Source organism: Pongo abelii, chromosome 2, assembly GCF_028885655.2.
Source record: "Pongo abelii isolate AG06213 chromosome 2, NHGRI_mPonAbe1-v2.0_pri, whole genome shotgun sequence".
Classification (NCBI taxonomy): Eukaryota; Metazoa; Chordata; class Mammalia; order Primates; family Hominidae; genus Pongo; species Pongo abelii.
This window is the reverse complement of record NC_085928.1, coordinates 152,919,255-152,945,930: the sequence shown is the minus strand read 5'-3', so window position 1 is coordinate 152,945,930 and position 26,676 is coordinate 152,919,255. Positions and strand designations below refer to the sequence as shown.

General features: G+C 39.7%; 1 protein-coding gene across 1 annotated transcript in view; it reads left to right on the top strand.

Annotated features, from left to right (window-relative positions):
• The window catches only part of SLC9A9 (solute carrier family 9 member A9), a 591,979-nt gene that overhangs the window by 386,919 nt on the left and 178,384 nt on the right, over nucleotides 1-26,676 (top strand). The window lies entirely within an intron of this gene.

Genomic DNA, 26,676 nt, shown 5'->3' with positions numbered 1-26,676 from the left:
CAGCATAATACACATTCTTTTCAAGTGCTTACAATTACAGCAAAATAGGCAATAGCATAGGTCATAAAACCTTTTCTAATTTAAGAGAAATGATAACATACAGTGTTTGTTCTCTGATCATAATGGAATTGAATGAGAAATAAATATAAAAATAACTGAAAAATCTCCAAATAATTGAAAATTAATGCAATTCTAACTAATCCATGAGTCAAAGATAAAATCTCAAGAGAAATTAGAAAATATTTTGAAGTAAATGAAAATATAATCTCAAAATTTGTAGAATACAGCTAAAGCAGCACTCAGAAATAAATGTATGGCACTGAACACCTATATTAGAAGAGAAGAAAGTTTTCAAATGAACAATCTAATCTTCCAGGATTAGAACATTGAGAGAGTGAACTAAACCCAAAACAAGAAAGGGGAAAGATAAAAATAAATTTGAGCAGAAATCAATAGACTTGGTAATAGAGAAACAACAGAGAAAAATCAATGACCAAAACCTGGTTCTTTGAAAAGAGCAATAAAATTGATATACTTCTAGTGACACTGACAAAAAGAAAAAGACTCATATCATCAATATTAGAAATGAAAGGAGGGGCCAGGCCAGGTGGCTTATGTCTGTTATCCCAGCATTTTGGGGGAGGCCAAGGCAGGAGAATTGCTTGAGCCCAGGAGATTGAGAGTAGTCGGAGCAACATAGGGAGACCCCCATCTGTGCAAAAAATAAAATTAGCCAGGCATGGTGGTACGTGCCTATAGTCCCAGCTACTCAGGAGGCTGAGGCAAGAGGATCATTTGAGCCTGGAAGATAGGCTGCAGTGAGCCATGATCACACCACTGCACTCCAGCCTTGGCAACAGAGCAAGAAAGGAGAATATCATGACAGATTTCACAGCCATTAAAATGATGATAAGGGAATACTACAAACAATTTTCTCTGCACATATGTTCAACAAAATAGATTAAATGTAACAATTCTTGACAAACTACCAAAACCCATTCAAGAAGAAATATACAAACTGAATCATCCTGTATCTATTAAAGATATAGAATTGGCCAGGCGCAGTGGCTCACGCCGGTAATCCCAGCACTTTGGGAGGCCAAGGTGGGTGGATCACGAGGTCAGGAGTTCAAGACCAGCCTGGCCAAGATGGTGAAATTCCGTCTCTACTAAAAATACAAAAATTAGTCAGGCATGGTGGTGGGTGCCTGTAATCTCAGCTACTCGGGAGGCTGAGGCAGGAGAATCACTTGAACCCAGGAGGCAGAGGTTGCAGTGAGCCGATATCGTTCCACTGTACTCCAGCCTGGGTGACAGAGTGAGACTCCATCTCAAAAAAAAAAAAAAATAGAATTTAGAGTTTAAAACCTTCCAAAAAATAAACTACAAGCCCAGATGGTTTCACTGGCAAATTCTTTGAAAGAAGATACAACACTAATTCTAAACAATCTTTTCCAAGAAACAGAAGCAGAACAATATCTTCCAACTCATTTTAAGAGGCCAGAATTACCCTAATACAAAAGTAAAACATCATCACAATAAAGTAAAACTATAGTCCAATCTCTTTTATAAACATAGATGCAAAAATCTTGCACAGAATACTAGAATATCAAGTCCAGCAATACTTGAAAAGGCTACACATTACAACTAAGTGGGACTGATCCCAGGAATGCAAGTCTGGTTTAGTAGGTAAATATCAATCACTGAAATGTATATTAGCAGATAAAAGAAAAACATGATCATATCAATAGATGCAGAAAAAGCATTTAATAAAAATTAATTTTTATTCATGATTTTAAAAAAAAAACTTAGCAAACCAGGAATAACAGAAAACTTCCTTAAACTAATAAAAGACATCTGAAAAAACTTACACCTAACATCATATTTAATAGTGAAAGGCCAAATGCTTTCTCCCTAACATTAAGAATGAGACAAATATTCCTAATTTTAGGAAGAAACTCTAATTCAATATTGTCCTGGTAATCTTAGCCAGTGCAATAAAACAAGAAAAATAAATAAGATACATACAGTGTAGAAAGAGAAAAATAAAAGTGCCCAATTTTCAGCCTTTATAATTGTTTATATAGAACAAAGAAACCTACAAAAAAAAAAAAACTTCTAGAAATAAGTGATTTTAGGTTGTAGGATACATGGTCAGTACTCAAAAATCAAGTGCATATCTAATTCCAAATGAGCAATTGGAAACAGAAACTAATAAAGTCAATACCACTTCTAATAGTTCCAAAAATGTAAATACTTGGGAATAAACCTAACAAACCATATGCAGTATCTGTATGTTGAAAACAAAATAATACCAATAACAGAAACCGAGAAGGCACTAAATTAATGGAGAGGCATGCTGTGTTTATGAATTAGAAGACTAAATATAGTTAAGACATCAATTTTCTGTAAATTGATCCAGAGATTTCATACAATTCTAATCAAAATCGCAGCAGGACATTTTGTAGATACAGGCAAACTGATTTTTAAATTTAGAAAGAAATGCAAAGTAACTAGAATAGCTGAAACAATTTTCAAAAAGAATAAAGTTGGAAAACTCAGATTGCTTGATTTTAAGACTCACTTTAACGTTTCTGTAACCAAAAAATGTGATATTGGCAAAGGGATAGACATATAAATTAACTAAACAGAAGAAAAAGTCCGTAAGTAGACCTACACAACTATGGCTTATTGATTTTTGTAAAGGTTAACAAACAATTCAATGGCATAGGGATAGTATTTTCAGCAAATGGTATTAGAGTAAGTGTCTGTCTGTGGTAGGTAGAATTCTAAGATGACTCCCAGCATTTTCTGCCCCTCCCCACCCTGATATACATGCCTTGCATAATCCTTGGAACTGCAAATATGATGGATTATTTTAATATGGCACAGTAGACTTTGAAATAGGAAGATTATCTTGTGAGGCTGACTTAATCACATGAACCTCTTTATAAGAAGAAAGTTTTCTCTGGCCAGTCTTTGAAGAGGAACTCATACATTCAGGAGGATTTGATGCACCATCATGGCTTAAAGATGGAAGTGGCTACATGGCAAGGAATTTTGGAAGCTTCTGGGAGCTGGGAATAATTCCTGGCTGACAGCCAGAAAGGAAAAGGGAGCCATAGTTTACACCTCAAGGAAATGAATTCTGCCCACAAGAAGAATAAGATTAGAAAGATTTTCCTCCAGAGCCTCCAGACGAGAACCTAGCCTAGCCAGTACCTTCATTTCAGCCTTGTGATATCCTAATCAGAAAATCCAGTCACATTATGCCAGAGATCAGACCTACAGAACTGGGAGCTAATAGGTGTTGTTTTATGCTGCTAAGGTTTGGTAGTTTGTTACACAGCAATAGAAACCTAATACAATATCCATAGGCCAAAAAATGAACCTTGACTTAAACCTCAGAACTTACAAAGAAATTGACTCAAAATGGATCATAGATCAAAATATAAAACTATAAAACTTCTAGAAAAAACATAAGAGAAAATATTTATGACTTTGCATTAGGCAAAGGATTCTTAGATATTATATGAAGAACATCATCCATAAAAGAAAAACTCATGAAAATACTTTACTTTGCCAAAACACTATTCAGAGAATGAAAATACAAAGCTACACACTTAGAGAGAACACATTGCTGGGAGGAATCTAAAATAATACAGCCAATCTGTAAATCACCTTAGCAGTGTATTATAAAGGTAAAAATACAATTACTATATGACCCAGTGTCTTAGTTTGTTTTGTGCTGCTATAACAGAATACCTAAGACTGGAAAACCTATGAAGAACAGAAATGTATTTTCTCCCAGTTCTAGAAGCTGGAAAGTCCAAGATAAAGGTGCTAGCAGGTTTAGTTGTCTGGTGAGGGTGGCTCTCTGCTTCCAGGATGGCACCTTGATGCTGCCTTCTCTGGAGGGGACAAACACACTGTGTCCTCACATGGCAGAAGGTGGAAGAGCAAGAGGAACAAACTTCCTCCTTCAAACCCTTTCATATGAGCACCCAATCTCATTCACTTTCCAAAGGCTGCAACTCCTAATACTGTTGCATTGGGAATTAAATTTCAATGTGAAATTTGGAGGGGACAAAAAACATTCAAACCATAGCACCCAGCATTCTCTCTCCTAGGCATTTACTGTAGAAAGTAGAATGGGGGTAATAACAGCATCTATCTCTGGAGATTATATGTATAAAGATTAAATGGGAAAAGATACATGTTAATGTCCTTTGAGCAGTGCTCAGCACTCATAAAATAATCCTATTTTAACTTATAGCTTTGATTAGAAATGTCAGTGAATTATTTATATAGAGAGAGCACTTTCAGAATATGTTGAGATAATCATACAGTTTTTTTCTTCTTTTAATTTATTAGTATGATGAAATATGTTAATAGACGTCCTGATACTGAATTATCCTTACATTCTCAAGATAACTATTTTTCCCTAAAATTTTGTATGTGTAATAATAATTGGAATTAGTCTTATAGTTTTCTTTTTCCCTTTGTGGGGAGGGAGCTATCTTTACTGGGTTTAGGTATTATTAGGGATATTCTATATTCATAACGTGAACTAAAGGCTTTTCCATTTTTTCATATTCTGAAATAACATAATATAGAAATAATCTAGTCTTCAAAACCTATATCAAAGTCAACTGTGAAGCCCTCCGGTTCCTTCAGTCATTTTTAATGGTATGTCTTCTGTCACCTTTCTAGTGTCTCCTATGTTAATTTGTGTATTCAAGGTAAAATTGTCATTTGTAGCTAAAAAATGGTCAAGTATTGGCCAATTTCATATGGTCCAACCTAATAGTAAAATAAATATCTATATGCCCTTAACCTAGTTTCACCCATTATTAATAAATTGCTCATTTTGCATTCTTGCCTTTCCATATATATACATAATATGCATATATATTAAATATAGTTATATGTGAATGGTTTTTAATTTGTTGCTTTATTTTTCACTGAACCATTTGAATGTGAAAATAGTCATCACATGCTTTTTATCTAAATATTAAAGCATGCATCTTCTAAGAATAAGGACATTCTCTTAGATAACCAAAGTACCGTTATTGCACCTAGAAATAAGGACATTCTCTTAGATAACCAAAGTACCATTATTGCACCTAGAAATAAGGACATTCTCTTAGATAACCAAAGTACCGTTATTGCACCTAGAAATAAGGACATTCTCTTAGATAACCAAAGTACCATTATTGCACCTAGAAATAAGGACATTCTCTTAGATAACCAAAGTACCGCTATTGCACCTAGAAATAAGGACATTCTCTTAGAGAACCAAAGTACCGTCGTTGCACCTAGAAATAAGGACATTCTCTTAGATAACCAAAGTACCATTATTGTACCTAGAAACTTTTTTAACAATTGACAGTATTATCAGTACATATTTAAATTTTTCCAGTTATTCAAAAACTTATAGGATATTTTAAAATTCAGGATCCAATCAAGATAATGTATTGCATTTGGTCTTTTTTTTTTTTTCAGTCTTTTTAATCAGTTTTTCCTTCTTTTTTGTTTTTTCAGAAGAAACCAGGTCAGTTGTTTCATACACTATTCCACACCCTGGACTTGCTTTTTTTCTCACAGCAACAATTAATGTATTCTTTTCGGTGCTATATTTCCTGTAAACTAGAAATTAGGTCAAGGCTTGAAATTCAGGTTGAATATTTTTGGCAAGAATATTCATCGATACTGTTGTGTGCTAATGGGCACATGAGGTCAGGTTGTTCCACCATTGGTAATGCTAAGTTTGTTCATGTGGTGACAGTGTTAACCTCAGTTGCAAAGGTATATTTTTACCTTTGTAATTAGTTTTTAATCTGTGGGAGGATACTTAAGGACAGTATAAATATCCTGTTTCTAACAATCTTTTACCCACTGTTTTTAGCATCCATCAATAATCATCATCCGATTCAACTATTACATTTAGGATGATTCAGTTTTTTATTAAATTGAGTTTCTTGATTACGTTATTCAAATTGTCTGTATCTTTACCTATATTTTTACTAGATGTGTCAGATTCTGAAAGAAGTACATTAAATTTCCCAGTATAATTTTTTGTAATCAAGGCCTTACATTTCTATATTATTAATCATATATATTACTAGTTGTATGTATATGTTTGCCAAGCATATCATGTTATGAGAGGAAATACTCAAATTTGCCTTTGCGTTAGTCTGATATGTCTTATCCCAAAAGTAAAACTTAAAATGGTCATATCCTCCATATATGTTCATACCCTTCTTTCATTCTCTAGTCCTGGTAATGTGGAAACCTATAATGTAGTGTGAAAGCAATATAGAAAAGTTCTTTTTATAAGCATTAAGCAGGGGAAACTTCCCCTTTTCTCCTTTTTTTTTGGTTATCGGTGAACTAGTATTGCTTTGAAACAGATTTCAGTGTTTTGATTACATTATTTAACTCCCTGGGATGCTTAACTTCTCCTTTAAAACATAAAGCCTTATGTTTTAATATATTACAGTCTTTTACTTAGTAGTATGCATTTTAAACATTAATGAAACTGTTTTAAAAAATGACTGTGTAAAATCCAAAGAGTTGCAATAAAACACCCATTTTGCATCTACCCTGAAGATTAATTGTGTAACCAAAATATGAGATTTTAACTAAAGTTTTTAAAAATAAGTGCTGGATTCTACCAAAAAGGGTCACTTGGAAGAAACTGCTCAAGACAGGGAATTGCCCATTAGAGGCAAAATGTGCTTTAATGCAGATTTCATTGTACTCAGTACAGCTAGCTGTTTTGCAAAAACACTACAGGAATGTTTAGATGAAAATTAGCTCTTCTTTTCCTCTTTTTTTTTTTTTTTTTTTTTTTAATAACACTCTTCCCAGTGCTAGATTTGCAGTAGAGATTGTAGTTGGCCAGTAATGAAGCTGCCCCGTGTTTGGAGATGATTCAAAAGCATCTCCAACAGTTTTCTTCTTGGTGGCACTGTCTGCTTTTCTTTGATTGTCTACAGGATGCAATTTGAACATTAGGGGTCACTTCATGTCCCCTCAGGCCTCCTTTCTCTCTTCTTCTCCGGCATAGCACCCACACATGAGTCCCCCTAAGGTAAACCATTCTCTTTGTTGAGAGAGCTCAGCTGCAGTGCTGGGAGTGGGTTTGCTGAGCCCATGTGATGGCCATCACAACCTGCTGTGGATTTCTTCACCTACCCCTCTGGCTATGCTGCCTCCACTGCAGCCTGTGTCCGTGTGGGCTGCAGTTTATTCTGACCTAGCCATCAGAATAAGCCTACCCTTTTTTAATTCACTGTCACCATGGGTCTATTCAATTTTGTATAGCACTTTTGTCATTTCAGTGGGATTCTCAAAGGCAAGGAGGATGGCATGTGTATGTTTCAAACAGTAATCTTTACTTTTCATTAACCGATAGGAGGCATTTGAGCAGTGTTTAATTTTTATGAGTGTAAAATAATTAATACATGCTTGTTAACTAAAATGAGAAAACTAGAAAATTATTTTAAAAAATAAAATTCACCTGAAGTCCTTTCGCACAGGAATAATTATTATTAACTCTTGAGTATGTTTTTCTAAAGTCATTTTTTATTGGCTTTATAAAATTCAGATATTCTATTTTTTGACTTAAAAATAGCATGACCACTTTCTAATCTTATTAGCTATCTTTTGAGTTTATGTTTTCAAGAACTGAATAACAAAATAATATTTAAATTATTTATTTAAATTTGTATGAAAGCATATTAGACTAGAATATTTTTATATTATAATATATAAATTATCTGTAATTTATATATTATATTTATATTATTATTTATATATTTATATTATATAATATAGTTATATATTATATTTATATTATATAATATGTTATATATTATATAATATAGTTATATATTATATTTATATTATATAATATGTTATATATTATATTATATTATATTATATAATTATATACTATATTATATTATATAATTATATATTATATTATATTATATAATTACATATTATATAATAAATATGTATATAATATAATATATAATATTATATAATAAATATGTATATAATATAATATAATATTATATAATAAATATGTATATAATATAATATAATATTATATAATAAATATGTATATAATATAATATATATTATATAATAAATATGTATATAATATAATATATATTATATAATAAATATGTATATAATATAATATATATTATATAATAAATATGTATATAATATAATATATATTATATAATAAATATGTATATAATATATAATACGTTATATATCATATTTTATAATATAGAATATATAAATTATATGTAATTTATATATTATGTTACATATAATATATATTATAATTATATATAAAATAAATTTTAATTCAAAATTATTTACATTTGTATTAAAGCATATTATACTAGAATAATCTTAGACTATTATAAATGATACTGTGATTATTTTATTCATGTAAAATTATTACATCTCTAATTTGTTTCTTAGGATAGATTCTTAAAAATGGAATTAGAAAGTCAAAGGGTAGAATATGTTTTAAAGTTCAAAATACATTTTGCTAAATTGCTTTCCAGTAAGGTTGAGTTAACTTAAACACCAGCAATGTAATCTATTCTTTCCTTGGTGGTTTTCCAATTGGTTTCTTATTAGTCCAGGATAATTGCATGCTTTTGAGGATGCCTAACAGTTTTCTAAAACTTTGTCCTGATTCCAGAAGCTCATTTTTTCTGGGTCTGCAGGAAGATGTTCCTTTTTCCTCATTCAGTAAAACATCTTGATAAGCTTTCTGTTAATTTTCTTGTCTTTGCTAGTACTTGACTATAGAGAAATCTTTCCAGACTCAGTATTTGCCAATGGACAGGTGTGTGGATTATGCCCGGCTCCCCTCAATGCCCATCTGGTTGTTCATCACATTCTTTTCTTGGAGCCATGGCTAGAGGTCAATTTGCAACATTTATTACCCAGGGCCCAGGATCTAGCAAACATTCATCTTTCAAGCTATGCCCTATTTGCACAGAATTTTCTGCTGTCCTTACCACTTAGTTTCCAGGCTGTCTGGCCAATGGAGCACATTCTACTCCTGGGATCTCCACCCATGGCTACCATTTTACTAATGGGACACTTTGTCCTACAGAATGCAATATGTCTTTGAAAATGCCATCTTCCATCCCCCATTCTTTCCTTCATTCATTCACATTTATTCAGCAAATATTAATTAAGCTTCTACTGTGTGCCAGCCAATGAATAAAGCATAGAACAAAAGACAGAAATAGAACATAGAAATCCCTGCCTTTGTGTAGCTGACACTACATCCCTAATTCACCTTTCATTCCTGCCCTATGATGTGTTGTCATAGGTTTTTTGGTTGATACAAGCATGTGTTCTTTAAATTGGGGTAGACAGTGGGGCTATGAACAAAGTATGTTTCTGCCATCTTTAGACAGACAAGAATGCTCTGTTCTCCTGGTTGCTTTTCTCAAAATAACCATTGTCAGCATTATGAGTATTGAAAACTCCTGTGATAGTCTACACAAGCTTGTCCATTGCATAGGGTTTTCAGTAGTATCGGAATTGTTTGCCTTTTCTGGGCCTTGAGAAGGATTTTAGTAGGAAGTTAGCAGGAACACCATTAGGGAATACTAACTGGAAACCATTTCAAATAGTGATACAAGTCATTTGCAAAAAACAACTTGCCCTGTTTTACTTTTTCAAGGTTAACTTTAAGGCAATGGTTTTCAGAGAGAAAATTATTCTACTGGCAACAAAAGAAACACAAGACTATAGGAGTAAATGTATTTTGTAAAATTAATGATATAATAGTATTGTTTTTGATGTTTTGTGTTTTACTTAATATTTTTGCTTCCAGTTCTCAACACCAACATTTGGCTAGGAATTTTTTCAGTCACTGAGCCAAATTCTCAGTCTGCGTAACCCAGTAGGGCACCAGGGTGAAATGGAAATCTGGCCTGTGTTTTTGTCTTCATAATTAATTTCTCATTGGGTTATGCAGTGTGTCTCATAGCTCCCAATGCATGCTGTAAAAATAAATAACAACTTTATAACTTCGGCTTCCTCCAGGTATATTTGCAATAGATGAGGCTTAGAGGGGGATAAGGTGGTAGTTTCAAGTACGTGGTGCATGTCACAGGGAAACAGGAAGGCAGAATATTGATCATGGCTTTCAACACATGTGTCTCTGGGAATCACTTTGTCACACATATAACCCTCTTCTAAACATGCATGTGAGTACATACACATATGATTGTGTGCACATATGTGTGCATGCACACACACACATACACATACACACCTACCTTATATCTCAGCCATATTGAAGCACTTTAATTTCCCCCAAATGTGCCACACCACCTATTTCTTCTTCCATGCCTCACATTAAAAGTCACTCATCTCTTCTGAGAACTTTTCACCCATCAGCAGCCTCCTGGCCCAGCCAAGGTACTTTCCTGCTTTGTACTCCCACCCCATTCCCAGAAGTAACTCATGGTTCACTAATGGATCTGAATGACAACTTTCCACCTCAGACTGTGAGACTCCTGAGGGTAAAAGTGAGGTCTGGACCTCTTCCCTCTGTCTCTCAGCTGTTAGCACAGTGCCTGGCACCCAGTAGGCATTCAGGGCCTTTAGGAGCTGCTCATCAATCATCCCGAAGTGCCCTAACCCATTCACCTTCCCAGTCTGCTGGGCAACAGGTTCCAACTTTCTCTCCTCAAGCCCCCATCACCCTTCCCCAGCCTTCTCTTTAAGCAGATCATCTTTCCAATTCATAAGAGAATAGAAACAATCAGAAGATAACTTCCACGAGGTCCCCAGTGTATCTACCTCCTGCATCAGTGCCCTTAAACTCCACTTTCCACCGTATTACAACCGACAAACTGGCCTCACTCCAGTTAGGGCCCACCCTTCTACTTGCCTGTTAATCATATCCTCTCTACTTATTGGAAGACATTACTCCAATATTTGTCTCTTGTTTCCCTCACATCATTATTTTGTCCTTTTCACTGGATAATTTAAAAACCCAGATTAATTACTTTTATTTTTAAAAATAAAACATTTCTCTCCAGCTACAGCCCCATTCTCTGCTGTCCTTTACAGCAAAATCCTTCAAAAGAGCTGTAATTCATAGTGTCTACCAATCCTTTCTTCTCACTCTTTCTTAAACTTACTCTGAGCAGTCTGTAGCCCCATCATTCTACCAAAGCTGTTCTTGTTAGTCTTGATACTCCCCTCAGCATTGCTAAGTCCAATGGTCAAGCTTCACTTTGCATTTTATTGTACAATCAAAAACTTTTAACATAATTGATCTTACTTGAAACACTTTCTTCACTTGGATTCTAAGACACACTCCACCTAATTAATCTCATACCTCCCTGGCCACCTATTGGCTAGTGTATATGCCAGTTTTTGCTGCAGGAACTAGTCCTAATATCACAATGGTTTACAACCATAAAGATCAGTGTTTTGTTCAAATTCCATAAAGGTATGGTGTCAGCTACAGATCTGCTTGACTCTGCTGGGCTCATCTGCAGCTCAGTTCGTCTTGACTCTGTTTGGAGCTCTGTGCCATCTGTTTTCTCATTCTTAGACCCAGGCTAAAGGAGCAGTCCCATCTGTAGCACGCTATTCTCTTGTAGAAGAGGAAAGGAGCCAAAGGGTTGAAACTCCCAAAGTTTCCAAGAGCTTCTGCTGAGACATGGCCTGTATCATGTCTACTCACATTCCATTGGTCAAAGTAAACCTGTGAATCACATCTCCTATGAGAAAGGGATAATAAGTTGTTTGTCCTCATCTTAAGCCCATGAGATATGGCTTCAGTGAGACCATTGACAAGTTCCATGCATGTCCTCAAAGGACTGGGGAACCCAGTGATATACTCACTAACTGACTCACATCTGAGAAATCTAAAGTGTCAAAAACTAGCTGAAGTGGTCTACAACAGCAGAGTGAGCCACAGCTTGAGAAGTTCCTACATTCCCACCAAGAATGTATCTAAAGAGTGTGTTTCCTATTGGTTGACGTGTGTGATGTAATGGAGACAGCCTCTGTGGAGGTGGCTTAGATTCTGACCTAGAATGTTACCTGCAGGGGTGAGAAGATCACAGCAGAAGAAAACCGGGGCTATGGAGTTAGATGTTCAGGGGCCAAGGCAGTGGTAGATGGACACACAGTCCATATCAGGAAACTGCAGATCAGAGGGCCCAGGGGTAGATAGGCCCCTGAAGAGACCTCACAAATGCCCACATGGGCCAGCTTCCAACATCCACCACAGCCAAAGGGAAATATGCCACAGTCATGCCAATCGAATGAAACCTTTCTTTCCCATTTACCTCTTCCTTTTCCACTGTCCCCTTACCTTGGAGAAGTCAAGCTAGCAACTAGGAATGGGGTAAGGAAGAGAAGGAAAATAAGAAGATTGCCCCTTCACCCCGGGTGGCAGGCCCAAGCTGATGGGGGAGGAAGACTCACTCCAGCTGAAATTTAGGGATAGTTATTATTACATATTACTAAGCTGAGACTATTTATGTGATTAGAAGTAACCTGAGGACTTAAAAATAAACTATCTGAGACTAATAAAAAGTCAAGGACCCTGCTCCAGAGTCTGAAAAAATAAATGTGTATGTGTGTGTTAGGGAAAGGTGAGGCATGATAAAGTTATTTCTTTTGCACTCCACGAACCACATTTGTTCCAAGTGGCCTAGGCTGCTATGCCATTACCTGGGCTGGTTGCATCTGCCTGGGCTTCATGATAGTAAGAGGTTGCATTTCAACTTTGTGGAAACCTGGCAACTTCATTGACATCTTCGACTATGAGAATATAGGAGGCTAGAATCTTAGTTTACAATTGGCTGGCCTCATATTTGACTCTGTTTACGTAAAGGAAATCTAGGCATCTGGCCAATTTAGGACCAAACAATTTCATACCTGGGGTGTTGAGCTTCATTTCCTTCTTCATTTATAAATGCAGTTGAAGCTGATTCCAAAGCATTTTTAGGAAGTCAGTAAAAACATTTAGGCGTCACTACTACTGTTTTATTAAATTTCATCTATTGTTTTGACCTTGCTTGTGCTTAAATACGGAAATAAAAATCTGGGCGTGGCCATGGGGGAGTGAAGGGATGTTAAGTCATTACACCACCTACTTATCCAGTCAGGAAACCCCAAGCCACTGGTCCATTTCCTGCTTTAGTAAGCCAAGGAATGCAATCGTGTCGTGTATGTGACTAAGGGTAACATGACTCAGGTTAAGAACTGGGTCTATTGAATTTGTTTCCTGGCCAAGAAAACTACAATTCAATTGCTATTAGAGTTAAGTGGAAAATATATACTTTTGCCTTCATTAGAGCTATTGCTACTTTTAAAGAATTGTTGGGAACATAAGATCAAACTTAAACATGATAGCATAAATTCTAGTTATTGGGAATTAGGACCGCCCTTGAGAATATTGCCTTTTATTCCCAGCTCTATGTATGCTTTGTGTTGGACCTTAGACATCATACCTCTGTCCTTACACATGAAAAAGAGACTATTGCTAGTCAACACTCAATACCAGGCAAATTAAAAATGCTCATTTAAACACAGGGTAGACTAATATGATCCCTTACCTGTGGATTTATTTGTGTATCTAGTTCTTCATTTCTTAAAATGGTACCCTTCACAGAAGCACCTCAGGGTACAAACAGCACATTAAAACAGTAATTAAAATAGATAAAACATTACAAAACAGCAATTAAAGGAGCAGCAAATTAGATTACGTCTTAAAACACTATTATGCTGAAAACCTTTAAAAAAAAATAACTATTCACCTTATCAGTATAGCAGGCACATGGGCGAGGAGTGGGAGGGCCTTTGTCGTGGCTTTAAGAAGTCACAAATGGAAAACGTGATGAGATAAATGATTTTAAACCTTGCCTCTCAATGTAATTTTGTATCTCAAATGTAATATTCTGGCCCCCAGCCCCCACCCCCCAAAGCCCTAATCTGTTCCCCTATACGGGTAGCTTGTTTTATACCATACCTTAATGTGTCTCTTTAGCCAGAGCAGGCTACAGAGGATTCAAAAGCCTCTTTTGAATCCTCTTTCCCAGAGGCTGTAAATGGAGTCGTTAGTCATACTTTACACAGCTCAAATGGCAGTTGATTATGCTTAAGTACTAGAAACAATCAAAGGACCATAACCTCAGAGAACATTCTTCCAACTTAGTAGGAAAATCTTTGTCATTCATCCCTAGCTCCCACCCCCCTGGGCCCCATGGGCTGGCAGTTTTCTTACACAACATCATGTCCTCTCCCATCTTGTTTTATGCCTAAGCAAGCCTTTGTTAGTCTCTACTAACTGAACTCAGTGGTCCCATTTCACTTTCTAGTGCTAATAACGCTTACTTGCAACATGTGAGTTTATTTATTTACTTATTGAGATGGAATTTCACTCTGTCACCCAGGCTGGAGTGCAGTAGCACAATCTCGGCTCACTGCAACCTCTGCCTTGCGGGTTCAAGCAATTCTCCCTCCCTCAGCCTCCCAAGTAGCTGGGATTACAGGCACCCACTACCACACCCGGCTAATTTTTATATTTTTAGTAGAGACGTGGTTTCCCCGTGTTGGCCAGGCTGGTCTTGAACTCCTACCTCAGGTGATCTACCCGCCTCAGCCTCCCAAAGTGCTGGGATTACAGGCATGAGCCACCGTGCCCAGCCCATGTGAGTTTAAAGTTAGAATTTACATAGGTAGCAAGCAATTTACAAAAGCCAACAATGCTATAATTGTCCAGTTTTTAAACATGTGAGAGCTTGGTAAGCATTCTGAACTTCGGAGCTGAAAATATATTGTCTGTTTTATTGACATGAGGGCATATCTCCACTGAGATGCTGCTCTGTAACAGTATATGAGTCCTTTCAGAAACTGTTTTGTAGGAAGCCCGTCTTGTTTGTATAAAATTGTTACTTTATACTCATTTTGCTCTACATTGATCTTAAAGGGTGGAGCTCCACTGTGCAGGCACCTTCCTCAGCAACCTGTCTCCCTCTCCTATTTCAGTAAGGCCAAACCACCCAGAATGGTTGGATTGATGAGTGGGTGGGTGGATGGATGGGTAGTTAGGGGATGGGTGGTTGGGCTGATGGGTGGGTGGAAGGATGAATGGGTAATAAGGGGATGGGTGGTCAGGTTGGTAGAAGGATGGATGGGTAATTAGGGGATGGGTGGTTAAGTGGGTAGGTGGCTGGATGGATGGATAAGTAGAGATGGATGGATGAGTGGATAGATGGATGGATGGATGGATGGATGGATGGATGGATGGGTGGATGGATGAGTAAATGACACACTGCCTAGAGGGTATTTTAAAGGACACTTTACATATGGCCAAATTGATAGTACAGGGCGGAGATGGGGAACTCTGAGAGAAGGGCCCACAAGGAGGCTGGCATAGAAAACAGAAACCACAGCCCATCCAGAGAACACATTGATCACTTCAATGTAACGCTGCATTGAAAGATAACAAGGTTTTCTTCTGGCAAAAAAAAAGTATAGATACTGGCTCCTGTGAAATTAGCAATCACAGTCTTAGGTTGTCCTAAATGCTTGAAGGATGCATATGTTTAACTGCCAAGATGCCTTTGACTAACTCTTGGGTTCTTGATAAAAGTAGGGAGACCAATGTCTCTGCTAGCCAACATGAATATTATCTAGCACTATAATTACTTGAACGTCCATAGTACATACCAAGCCAAACCCACATCCAGTCCTTACCCACACGCTTACAAGCAAGCACCCCAATCCCCCACCCCTCAAACACATTCTCCACCTCTCTTCACATCAACTGCACCTCCCACCGCATACCAACAGACCCAAAAAGCCTTAAAGTACATAGTACATAACATCGTTCACTTTACATAGCACATTCCTACTAAATCCCTTCTCGCCCCCATGGATGCCCCCCCTCAGTTAGTGGTCCTTTACTCACCATCCTCCGTGAAATCAATATCCCGCACAAGAGTGCTACTCTCCTCGCTCCGGGCCCATAACACTTGGGGGTAGCTAAAATGAACTGTATCCGGCATCTGGTTCTTACCTCACGGCCATAACACCTAAAATCTTACTAAAATAGTAAGAAAGTGACTATAATTACATGCTAAGGTATCTGATGCAGTAGGAATATTAGTTTGTGTTAAAAGTGTTTATCTGAGGTTTTCTGTGAGGATCCCACATTATTCATAAGTACACTTCCCACCCTCCCTGGCATAGCTCCACACCCTTTTTCACATGCCTGAAATGACCTTTAAAGTTCCAAAGAGTACCTAGAATATCTGTTAAGCAGATATTCTACCACAAAGTGGAGGAAGGAGTTGAGGAAAGAGTCAAGAGGAATTCTAGCTCGTTCCATTTACTCATGAATACTCATGAGATTCTCAGCTACTGTTTACCACTTTGGCAAACAAAAAGTAGGGCCCTGAGAAAATGCAACTTAGAATGGGTAAGTTTTGATGAAAGGGAGGAAGGATGGAAAGGTGAGAATGATAAAAGAAAAAAACTGGGTTAACAAGAATATGTCAGCACAGTAAGATCCTGGAGGAGAGTAAGCCTGTCTGAAAGGGCACAGCACAGAAAATGGACAAACTTCCTGATGTCACAAAATAAAGTTGGCCTCAAGTCAGTAAATAGAATTCTCAAGAACAGCATCTTTAAATCTGTAGTTCTAGACCAAGCTCTGTAGAATAACAATGCCCCAAAGTTATGCCAGGCTTGCTTTAAAGCCTCTTGTCCATGAATATATTTAAACAGCTTCAGTTTTACCAGCAAAGCTCCTTTGGGGTGTATACTCTTCAAGTGGCTTTCTACCACCCAGCTGTTTATCATTTTGGAATTTTACATCAAAGAGAGTATCGCTACATTCAGTAAAGACCTGCATTGGTAAGCAAAGGCTTGCTGTGGCCTTTGGCTAACACAGACAGGTTCCTACAGCTCGTTTCATATACAGCTTCATTTACCCGGTGGGATACCCTGTGGAACATGAAGAGCATTGTGAGCCATGCAGGCTTTGAGAGCAAAGACCTGGAGGCACCTCACTGTGGATGACCTGTATCTCTTCTCTGCCTTGTGAAGTCACGGAGCCTTCACGTATATGACTTGTCCCCCTAGTTAGGGGCCAAACTCCTTGAACCACGTTAGTCTTCCCTGTATCCCCCACTCTTCTCATTCTCCAGAGCACCCAGTGAATAGGGCGTTTCCCCTTACTCTGCCAATGATAAGCAAAAGGGAAACCTCCCAGAACTCAAGCAGCATTAGCACAGTGGAGATTAAAGATACCATTCAAATGCCTTAAAGGACTTTGTTGAATTCCCACAGGAAACATTATAAATTGCTGTGTTTTCAGCACTTGTAAAATCCCTAGGTGGGTCTCCCTGCAGAAGAGAGGGGCAAACAAAAGTCACATAAATTCTCAGCCACCGTCAGCATATGTTCCTCGTGTTTTCTGCACCATTCACTCCTTCTTAACTGTCCCTTTCCTGCTGTAAGCACAGTTTGAATGCGGCTTAAGTAAGCATGAAAACAATGTAGTATGCGTTGGTTAATTCTGCTGCTCTGGAAAACCAACAATGTCAGAGGCAGGCTGAATTCAGCACCAGGGCAGTCTCTGAACTCCTGAAGCAGTAAAACTGCTGAGGGCTTGATTTTAAGGCCCAGAGGTTGGTGCCTGAGCTTTAGAAGGGCCATCTCCGCCTCTGACGTGACTAACTTCTGTTTTATCCTCATGGCCACACATTCCACTGAACACCTCCTTGCCACCTGCCAGAGCCCTTAAGAGGCTACTCCAGCCTCCTCTCAGAGCCCAGGTCCTTGCGTTCTTTGCATCTCTCTTTTCATTCGTTGGGTGCTCTGGAGAATGAGGGGAGTTGGGGGGATACAGGGAAGAATGACATAGTCCTAGGAGTCTGGCCCCTAACTAAAGGGATAAGTCACATGTGTGAAGGCTCTGTGACCTCTCAAGCCAGATGTGACAGGTAACCCACAGCGAGGTGCCTCCAGGTCTTTGCTCCCAAAGCCCCCATGGCTCAGGATGCTCTTCTTGTCCCACTTCTTCTTCTTACCCTGCCTTCAACCTGGTGCTCAGTGTGGTGACTTCTCCTCCAAGGTCCTTTCCTCATCCCTCTGAGAACTGAGCCCTTGCTCCCTGTGCCCCACTGAACTCTGAAAGTACAGTGAGCTGAGCCAGAGGCAGCATGGGCTCAAGGCTAAGATCGGCTCAGAGGCAGTCTAACCACCAGAGTGCTAATCCTGGGTCCTCCCCTTCTTAGCTGTGTGACTTCAGGCAAGTTACTTCACCTTTCTGCACATCTGCTTCATCATCTTCAAAATGAGAGCAATAGCACCTACTGCACATGGTCACTGAGGAGGATTAACTGAGTTAACCCAGGTAAAAGGCCCAGAATGGTGCCTAGAATGCAATTAGTGCCTAGAATTGTCATATATTATAGGCTGTCACTCTTGGTAAGCTGTATGATTCTCCAGGGTACAGACACTGCTCATTTATCTTTATAACCTCATCACCTGCAGCTGGGCATGAAGTAGACAAGCACACAAGTTTAATGCTGAAGAATTAAAGAAATGAATAAATGACCAAATCAGCAAATGAGCAGACCTTAGTAAGAACACAGGAAGCAGCATATTATTGCAGCAAAAGCCCTAGGCTCTCGGATCCACGAAGACCTTGAGTCCTCTTGGGCACTGACATTCCTGGAGTTGGTGGGGTGTGGCTCTGGAGGCAGCATAGGCAGCTGAGGTCCCCTGGGCCAGTCGCTGGTAACTTGGGTCCACTCCCCACTCAAGAACCATGTGGCTTGAGCAATCCCCAAACTTGGTTTCCTTTGCTGCCAAAGCAGGCACTGGATGGAGCAGAGAGCCCCACACCCTGTGAGTCTTTCCAGACTGAGAGCTTTGCAAAGTAGAATATTCTGATCTGCCCTGGGATACTCTGATTCCACTGTCTGGGATGGGATAGGGCATCTGTGTTTTTAAAAACCTCCCCAGATGATGGTGAATCTCAGGCACAGGTTTGGGAATGACTGGACTAGATTTCTCAGGCTGGAAGGGGGAGAAGGCTTCCCCTACACTCCTTTTCCAGCTTCCACCACACACACACAAACACACACATACACACACACACACACACACACACACGTCAGGGAGATCCTTGATGGAAACTGTCTCCACACTGTTCCTTAAACACAGAACTCTGGGCACTGCCAACTCCCACATAAGCCTCTGCTGCTCTGTGAGGGGAGTGGAGAGTTGGGGCCCCCATTTTGAGGCTGAGCTCCCCACCACCTCCCCTACCAACCTCTCTGACACACACGACAGGCAATAGGATGAACTACCACCAGTGATTGATCCATGCTAGTTATAAACTGTTATGGACCTGGTTAATTGTTTTGCCTCTATAAGCACATTTTGTTTCATCCATTTTTCAAGCTGAAGGAAAGTTGTTTTATAAAAGGGGATTTAATTAAATGTTTTGTCCCAGCCTGGCCTCTCCTTTCTGCATCTGCATTATGCTTGTGTCATATTTTCCCTGGAGGGCAGGAAAATAATTTAGTAAAAATGAAGGATTCATTGATTTACTATTGAAAAAGGAAATGCCAAGCTAACAACTCCCCTCTATAATTTTCTAGTGACCGTATGAGAGAGCCTAGCCATTTAACTTAAAGACAATGTGTTTCCTGGTGCACCTGGCTCTATCTTTCTATACCATTCATGCTGTTAAGTTTATAGTCTTGCTCTTGATTGAAATCATTTCATGAACACTCATAAGCGCTATTTTTCCTCTCTGAACAAAATAGATGTTCCTGGGTAACTAAGGTCTTTAATTGTTTCTACTGCCAGTTTAGTGACTGGGGGTGGGGAATTATTCTTTCCCAAGACCCTAACGGTAGGATCATAACATGTCTCCCGTCATTTAACTGTAGCTCTCCCCCTGCGTATAGAATTTAAGTTGACCTACTTTCCTGCCTGTTGAGCAGCCTCGGGCCTCTAACGTTCTTCTAGTAGATATCAGCTGTTTTCTGAGCTAAAGTCTTAGATCTTTAGTGCAATACAGTATCGTGCCTCAAAGGAAGCAGGATGCAGTAATAGTCTGAGGGAGCTGGGTGTGACAGGGCCCTTGCCGGGCGCCACTTCCTCCAGCCATCCTGTGTCCACTGACGACTGTTGTGAGATCTGAGCTTGTCTGGCCAAGGACCAGGGCTGTTCTGGGAGCAACCTTCATTCTGAGGGGAGAGGGCTTGCAAACGAACAGAGGAAGGAATGTGGGACTAGGAATCAAGAAAATACAATTTGCCATAGGAGCACTGTATCTTTGGGCCAATCGTGTCACTTCTGGAAGTTTCAGTGTCTCTTCCAGTGCTGTCTGTGATTCATTCATTCAAAATGTATGGAGCTCCTGCTATGTGGCAGCCACTGTGGCTGGGACAATAGTGGGGAACTCAAGTAGACCTAGTCCTGCTGACATGAAGGGCCATGTCTGGTGGGGGAAATAGGTTGAATCAACTCTTCACAAAAATGTGAGATGTTAATACTCCAATAAGAGCTTTACATGAATGGTGCACAATGGTTTGAGATGTAACAGGGAAATCTAGCTCAATGCCTGGTTATACATAATCCAGGGAGTGAGGGAAGGCCTTGAGAAGAAAGTGACTTCTGAGTGGACACATCAAAGAAAAGTAAGAGTTAACTCAGAGAAGGAGGGCTTCAGGAAGACCCCACCCAGGCAGAGTGGCAGTGCTGACAAAGATACAGCCGACTCATCCCAGCTGAGGATGCTCATTTCCCTGTGATGAGCATTTGCCTTCTCTCTTGCTGGTCCATTAGGAAACACACCAGCTGACCTCTAGATTGTAGCTGGCCAGCCAGAATGCATTTATACCTAATTAGTCACAAATTACAGTCCGTAACAAGGCAATGTTTTATTTTGCTGTATTACACCAAAATCCAGGACAGCCTCACTTTCAGTTTCTTCTTCCATCTGTACCAGGAAGAAGGCAAGACTTTGCCTCTGATCTGATTTTCACAAATCATCTGACTGAATTGGAAGGGACTCATTAGAACAGAACAGTAACTCACCTATCAGTTTCTGATGGACTGAACAAGATCTGGCTGAGGCTGTTTTGCAATTATAGCACTTTCCAGCTGAAGGCCTCAAAATGTTTTGTGAGCAGTGATGAGCAACAGGGCCTCCTAGTGCTAACACTAAGTGCTCTCATCATAAATTTTCACCGTCAACGGTCTGGCTCATTAGCCTGTTAGGGCAGGAGAGGGGGCCTGCCTGTGGGAAGGAGGCCATGTGGTGACCCTGCCAGCAGTAGGACTGGACCACTGCCCAGTGCTTGCAAGACGAGGTCACATGTGGAAGTCTCATGGAGGTTCGAACCCACTTCTCCCTGTGCCAGTGGGCACCCCCAGCCCTGGTGTCCGGACAGGTACTGTGAGGGCTGATTTGATGGAACTCGGAGCAAGAGAAGAGCAGAAGGGTGGAAGGAAAGGCCTGCTCTGAGGATGAGGAAGGGTGGAGAAACATGGGTTGGGCCCATGGGACTGGTTAGAGAGAAAAGCTGGGTAAAGGATTGTTGTGTCTGTAATTTTCCTTTCTACATGGTTTCTCCTAGTTCTGTCACTGGCCCAGCCAGCCCCTGCAGGGAGGGTAGCAATCCTGTTTTGTGTGTAACTATGTTAACGCTCCAGGTGTATTACTGAGTTGGCAGAGCAGAGTGGAGAGAAGGACACTTATGTACTGTTTCAGGCTGTGTGGCACTAAGCTAGGGGGCTTTGGGGACAGGTCTCAGTGGGCTTCCTATCACCCCACAAATCCTTCCACTGAACTGCTGCTTCTGAAACACACCCCAGCCTACATTCCTCTCATTCCAAGGCCCCATATCACCCAAAAAATTTGATCTCATTGATTCATACCTTCGAGATAACGTAGTGAAAGTCTAACGTGTCAGGAAATGTGTTGGATTCAAGGTGAAGACATTTTTCCTTGCTCCCACTTTTCTGCATTTCCCAATTTTCTGTAATGAGTCTAATTTCTTGAATAGTAAAGTTTGCCATAGAACTATAACTGGAAGTGAAAATATATAAGCCACATTTTAATAGTTTTGAAGAACTAAATTACTTTTCTTAAGTATTTGAAGCTTGTTTACTTGAAAATTTTGACTTTGTTACCTACTTCACTAAGAAACACAAGGCCATTGGACCCAAGGGCTCTCACTGTCGACTGATGCCTTTCCTCCAATTCAGAGAATCAGGTGAATTGGGTTTATAGTGCAAAAGAAACTTCTTTAAAATTCAAAGACAAACCAGTCATGAGTTCTGGCCACAAGATGCTTACAGTATAGTCAGGTAGAAGAGAAAAGGCATCTGAAAATACAACTTTTTATAATATAAAATATTAGATAATATTTTATAAAATATAAGACAAAATTGAGAAGGATAAATACTTTAAAAGAGGTCTTGATAAGGTCAAGGGATGCCAGCAGAAGCCATTTTCCCCCAGCTGACGGATGGAAAAGCTTGATGACGGCGGGGCGTGGGAGCCCTGCCTGAGAGAAATCAGGGCCTGGGCTGCAGACAAGGTCAATTTGGGCAACCAGGGAATAGGTTAAAATGAGCGGCGGCAGGGAGGTCAGAAGGGGCTCGAGGGGTGGACCACATGAGCTTGGTTAGGATAAAGTCAGGGAGACATGAAGAGAAGGAGGTGAGGTCGAGAGAGCTGACTATAGAGAGGTCATGGAGGACGATGGGGACTAGGCTGAGGGATTTAGTTCCGCAGTCAGGGTAGCTATACCTGAATCAAACTGATCCAGCAGCAGAGGTTAGCATGGACCAGGGTGGAAAGAGGCATTTATGGGACTGAATCCAGGTGAGATAAGGTGACCTAGGGCAGTAGCTGTGAGATGGGGGGGATGGGGAGGAGGTGTTTCAGAGGCAGCATAGGCAGATTCTGGAGAAATAAGGAGTGGAAAGGATTCTTTTTTTCCAGCCTGTGCCCTCAGACTGGCTGAAGCTGGCATGAAGGGGCTATGGTGCTTAGAATTTGCAATCGAACGCTGGAAAGGAAAATTACAGGTTGCTCTTCCATGAGGACTTCTTCAGCCCAGAGGAACTGCAGGAGTTGCCAGCATAATGAAATCTAAACAGGAAATTATCAAATAAGCAAAAAGGATAACCCATGAGGTTTCTTTTTTTTCCTTCTGTCCCTCTTTTTTAAGTTATTCATCACTAAATATCTATGAAGCAGTTACATTATATAGGAAACCAAAGGAACACAATTTAACACCTAGTTTCTGTCATTGAATGATTTTCAATATATTTGCAGACAGAACTGTATTCACATGTCTGCATACCATTGCACACTTTAGTTCCACAGCCACCTTGAGAAAGATGCTAGGACTTGAAATGAGCTGTAAACATTGCCTAAATTAAGGGAAATTTAGTGTTTGGGGGGTATTATTATACAGTGCTACTATGTGCCATATACTTTACTTTTCATCTTATTGTGTCCATTTTAAAGATAAGGACACTGAGACCCGGAGAGATGAAGTTAAGAGGTAGGTGACAGAGCCAGGAAAGTTTCATCCAAAGCACAGCGCCCCCTAGAGAGGTAGACAGTGAAAGACAAGTCATCCTCTGTGAAAACCTGGCATGCAAAGGTATAGATATAGGTTATCTATACTTTAAAACCATCAGAATTCTAAAGGTTTCATATGCACCTTCCAGCTTACTTTCCAGTTGGTTCTAATAGTTTTCTGAGACTCCTTTCTGAAAGACACTGCTGCTGTCAGGAATCTGCATATTTCCTCAAGATTTGGAGCTGGGTAGGACAAGATGGAACCCCGAGTAAATAGAACATAAGTTAATTGCTTTCTGGAGTATGTTTCAGAGTCAGTGTATTTCCTGTGGTGTTCTGTATGCCTGCCTCCTGGGCTTAAAGGGTTAACAGAACACGCCCCCCCCCCCACCTTTTATAATATCATCTGATCTCGATTAATCTGGCAAACCCTATAAATCAAGGGACAGTGTGAAATTGAACACTAAATGTATTGGACGTTGTTATAAAAAGAGAAATTGGATAATTTCTACTCATTTCTATCTGAAAATGAAAAACTTCCAGGGTAATGAATCTCCTTGATCTGCTGAAATGCTTATCAGTTACAAAGTACTTTTCCATTGAAGAGATAAGCAGAGTCAAAACACAAAAAATATTCACAATTTTTTGAATAAAAATAAATCTTCATTCCATTTATGGGATAAACTCTCCCAAAAGGACCCAGCAACCATCTCTTTTAAAAAGCTTCGAAGTCAATAGGATTTCTTGTTGCCCTGAAACACGTCAGGAAACTAAAGAAAACTTTGTTACATGAACTGTCCACCCTTCCATGAAATCAAGAGCAAACTTATCAAGATTGATTTCTGTCATCAAGTGCAGTTAGATTTGCATAAAAGGGTTGGTTGGCCAAAAAGATATATCTAAATAACCTTTCATTGTTAAGGCTAACCTCCCTTTCATTGTTAAGTTCAAATGAAGGAAAGTTCTTTGAAACACCACCAGGGCTGATAGGTGCTGCTGGTCTAATCAGAGCATATTTTGAGTCCAAAGGTAAGAAATGCCTTCAGTTGGAATAAAATGCGGGCAAGAGGCCGGGCGCAGTAGCTCATGCCTGTAATCCCAGCACTTTGGAAGGCCAAGGTGGGGGGATCATGAGGTCAGGAGATCGAGACCATCCTAGCTAACAAGGTGAAACCCTATCTCTACTAAAAATTCAAAAATTAGCCGGGTGTCGGGGGTGTATACCTGTAGTCCGAGCTACTTGGGAGTCTGAGGCAGGAGAATCACTTGAACCTGGGAGGTGGAGGTTGCAGTGAGCCAAGATCACGCCACTGCACTCCAGCCTGGCAACAGAGTGAGACTCCGTCTCAAAAAAATAATGTGGGCAAGATCAGCCAGGTGGCCACCATGAAGGGCCAGCGAGCCCTTCAAATACTGATTCCAGGGCAGCCTGCTTGTTTTAACAACCTTTTCTCGGTAAAGCTCTCCAAAACCTGGAACTGTTCCAGTTTTCCTTTTCTGCATGAAGTAGGAATGTGATTGTAATGAGATAGTTTTTCAGAAATCAATGTTGCAGTTCTCATTCTTCCTGTATTTGATAATACTTGCCCTGTGCCTATTAATGAGCCTAGTCTAATTGAGGTAACTGGAATGGGCAAACACTTCACTGCACTGAGAACCTTTCCAGGGCCTGTTCCCACTACATCATCAGGAGCTGAGAGAGTTTAGCACATAGTAATTACTCGGTGTGTAGTAGTCTTATACAAATCAATTTATTCACACACTTAACAAATACATATGTGCCAAGCACTGTTCTGAGCATTTGAAATAAACAAAAATGCCTGTGCTCAGGGTGTTTTCATTCTGGCAAGAGAAAATAAACCATGAGAAATTAGCTTAACAAATGGGCAAATTATATAGTATATCAAGTGATAAGTGGTACAGAAAAAAAATAGAGCAGAGGAAGAGAGAATGGAGGCTGGGTTATAGGGATGGGATTGGGCTGTGATTTGAATTAGGTAGTCCAGGTAGGCCTCACTGAGAAGTTATCTCTTGAGTAAAGACTGGGAGGAGGAAGAGCACTTTAGCAGTGGCAATAGCTTATGCAAAGACTTTAAGGTGAGATGTACCTGGCAAATTGGAGGAACATCAAGTGGGCCAGTGTGGCTGAAGGGTGAGCATGTAGGAGAGTAGGAGGGGCTGAGTTTAGAGAAGTGAGAGGGGTGGGAAGATCATACAGGGCCTTATAAGCCATTGTAAGGACTTGGCCTTTCACTTTAAGAATTGGGTCACGAGGTCGGGAGATCAAGACCATCCTGGCTAACATGGTGAAAGCTTATCTCTATTAAAAATACAAAAAATTAGCCGGGCATGGTGGCGGGTGCCTGCAGTCCAGCCACTCAGGAGGCTGAGGCAGGAGAATGGCCTGAACCTGGGAGGCGGAGCTTGCAGTGAGCCAAGATTGCGCCACTGTACTCCAGCCTGGGTGACAGAGCAAGACTCCATCGCAAAAAAAAAAAAAAAAAAAAAAAAGAGTGGGGGCAGCTACTGGAGGATTTTGCAACAAGGGCTGTGACCTAACTGGCGATTTGAAGGAACTCTTCTGCTGTCTTGAGAATACACTGTATTCTACAGGGAGGCAAAGGTAGGGGCTGAGAATTGAATTAAGAGATGACTGCAGGAATCTGGGAAAATCAACAAATAATTCCTGGTTCTATGTGCTATAGTGGCATAAACGAAGCTGGAGCTCAAAGCACTGCGTGCAACTAGTTCTTCCAGGGAAGGCTTCCCAGGGCTGTGACTTGTGAATTGAAGGAAAGGGATTTAGAGAAGGGAGGCAGATGGCAGGAGGTGAGATGGGAAAGATTTAGGGGCACCAGATTGCGAAAGGCCTTGAGTACCACCAGGACTGATGCCTGTTATAAAGCCAAGAAAATGCCCAACTATGTGGCCTAAACAAATAGGTTCTTATTTTTCTCATGTATTAAGAAACCTAGAGGAAGCAGTCCAAAACTAGTGGATAAAATCAGTGATGAGGCTCTTTT